Genomic DNA, 3,115 nt, shown 5'->3' on the forward strand with positions numbered 1-3,115 from the left:
TCCTCAGCCCCAGCAGCAAGCTCACAGACAAGGCTGCCTTTGCCCTGTCATGGACCAACGGACAAAAACAGCTCCACAAAAGCTCAACTCCCAATCAAGTCCAGCTCCAGCTGGAAAGGGCAGGGGCCTGTGGTCAGTCCTAGCCCCCCACAAAAGAGTGGTGAGGCTTGTTTACAGAATCCCACCGAGAGCACAGGCGCCCTGCTGCCCTGCCTGGGAAGTTGTCTAGAAGCGCCCATGGCAGGAGCCCATAGCAACCCTGCTCACTCCTCTGGGTAAGGCTTCTAGGGTGCTCTGGTCCACAAGCGAAGACTGGCAGGTCACAGGCTGACCAGCAGGGATTAGAATGGACCGAAAAAAATTTTTTTTCATAACATATGAAATTAGGTGAAATTCAAATTTCAGCATCCAGTGTCAGTTTTATTGGCACACAGCCACACTCATTCATTCCTCTATTGTCTTGGATGCTCTCCTGTCACAATGGCGGAGCTGAGTAGGTGTGATTGAGACGGTATGGCCCATGAAGCCTAAGTATTTGTTTATCTGGTTTTTCATAGAAAAAGTTTGCTGACACCTTATCTAGATCATTAGTTTCTACTTTGGCTGCACATTGGAATCATTTGGGAGACAAAAATTACTGAAATTACTAATGCCTTGTCTGACAGATTCTGACTAAATATTCTAAACTGGGACATTTAAAAACTTTCTATTGCTTAAAACGTGCAGCCAAGTTCAACAACAATAGACCGAAACTGGCGCTTGTCAAACTGTGATGTGACATAAATTTCCTTGAGAGTTTGTTAAAATGCAAATTCTGATTTAGTGGTTCTATGGAGTGGCCTGAGATTTTGCGTTTTTTATAAACTCCCAGGAAGAAAGGGGATAAAAACCCCAAACTCCCTATGTACACACTTCCATGTTTAAAATGGATAGCCAGTGAGGACCCAATGTATAGCACATGGAACACCGCTCAGTGCTCTGTGGCAGCCTGTGTGGGAGGGGAGTTTTGGGGAGAATGGAAACGTGTATATGCATGGCTGAGTCCCTTCACTGTTCATATAAAACAATCACAATATTGTTTGTTAACCAGCCATGCTATGAAGTTCTCTGCTAAGTCGCTTTAGTCATGTCTTTTTGTGATCCTGTGGACCGTAGCCCACCAGACTCCTCTGTCCATGGCATTCTCCCGGCCAGAATACTGGAGTGGGTTGCTGTGCCCTCCTCCAAGGGACCTTTCCAACCCAGGGATCGAACCTGCGTCTCTAAAGCTGCATTGGCAAGCATGCTCTTTACAACTAGCGCCACCTGGGAAGCCCCTCATCAGTTACACCCCCATGCAAAATAAAAAAATTTAAAACGGTGGGGGGAACCCTTTTGTGTGTCTTTTTGTTGTTTAGTCGCTAAGTCACGCCCTACTCTTTGTGACCCCATATGACTGAAGCCCCCAAGGCTCCTCTGTCCATGGAATTTCCCAGGCAAAAATAATAGTGGAGTGGATTGCCATTTCCTTCTCCAGGGGATCTTCCTGACCCAGGAATCCAACCCGCATCTCTTGCATAGGCAAGTGGATTCTTTACCACTGAGCCACCTGGGAAGCCCAATGTGTCTTTTAGGTATCTTTTAATCTACCTTTTTTTTAAAAACTTTTTGTTTTGTATTGGAGTATAGCCAATTAACAATGTTGTGATAGTTTCAGTTGAACAGTGAAGGGCCTCAGCCATACATACACATGTATCCATTCTCCCCCAAACCCTGCACCCATCCGGAATGCTGCATAACATTGAACAGAGCTCGTGTGCTATACAATAGGTTCTGGTTGGTTATCCATTTTAAACATATATATAAAAATATAAATATATTTAAATATAAATATATATGACCATTCCAAACTCCCTAACTGTCCCTTCCCCCCAGTAACCATAAAATTTTTTTCCTGGCTGCACCACACAACGTGTGTTTCTTAGTTCTCCGATCAGGGATTGAAACCACATGCCTTCCATTTGAAGTGCAGAGCCCTAACCAATGAACAGGGAAGCCCCTAACCTACCTTCTCTTATAGGGAGGTCAAAAAGATGCCACAGAACAAATGTGGCTTATATCACAGATTTCAGCAACCTCCGGAGGCTAGAAATCCACCCCAAATGCAGAAAGGAATTTTGACCCTTTCCCAGGAAACAAATGGTTTTGAATACCTGCCTTCACATGGATCCATTAAGACTTCTCATTTTTGCTGAAGCAATGAAAGAATAATTACAGCTTTCCTCGTTCACCCTCCCATTCCTTGGAGAAAGTTTTTGAGGAGTATGTATAATGAAGTCCTCTGTTGCTTAATGGCTTTGAAATTGTGGATTAACAATCGAACCAAGTCTGTGACTGGGAAAAGGGCTTCCCTGATTGGCTAGGGTGAAACATTAGGAATTAACTAGGAGGAATAGAATGTCCTTCAGGGCATGAAATGCTCTCAGTTAGCCTGAGTCATTTGAAAGCCCATACTAGGAAAGAAGACACTATCAGATTCCATGAAGACTTTTCTAACTTCTCCACTCTTTGCTATGAAGAGGATTAGGAATATGGAATTTCTGAATTTCTTTCCCTTATTTTATTGTTAAATTGGTGGATTTATCTTTTTAAATACTTTTGCCTGCCTAATTACCTAAGGATTACTGAGCGTTTATCATTTTAAATCTATTTAATATTGAGATCTACTTAATCTTCTGAAAAATGTGTTAAAACGATGATGATGTTTTCTACGGAAAAAAGTGTCAATTCCTCTTTCCTTGTCTTTGAAATGAAAAGCCATTTGAAGGAAATTATTTTGTTACAGCTCCAATATGCATAGGAGAAAAATCTTTTCTCCCTAAGTGTAGGCGATCTGCTTTTGAGATGCAGGTGACCTAACCGTGATTGAAAGGGCTCCTGGTGGCTCAGTGGTAAAGAACCTGCCTGCCAATGAAAGGAGATGCAGGAGACATGAGTTCAATACCTGCTTCGGAAAGATTCCCTGGAATAGGAAATGGCAAACCGCTGCAGTACTCTTGCCTGGAAAATTCTATGGAAGAGAAGCCTGACAGGTTACAGTCTGTAGGGTAGGGAAGAGTTGGACACGACTGAATGA

The 3,115-nt window shown here is 43.0% G+C and overlaps 1 non-coding gene across 1 annotated transcript; it reads right to left on the reverse strand.

The window, feature by feature from the left end:
* Positions 1-219: 219 nt before the first annotated feature.
* On the reverse strand, positions 220-354 carry LOC136145309 (small nucleolar RNA SNORA52). The gene has a single exon (XR_010658752.1). It is a non-coding gene; the product is annotated as a small nucleolar RNA SNORA52 (small nucleolar RNA).
* Between the last annotated feature and the right edge of the window lie 2,761 nt (positions 355-3,115).

The sequence above is a fragment of the Muntiacus reevesi genome, chromosome 12 (assembly GCF_963930625.1).
Source record: "Muntiacus reevesi chromosome 12, mMunRee1.1, whole genome shotgun sequence".
NCBI classification, from domain to species: domain Eukaryota; kingdom Metazoa; phylum Chordata; class Mammalia; order Artiodactyla; family Cervidae; genus Muntiacus; species Muntiacus reevesi.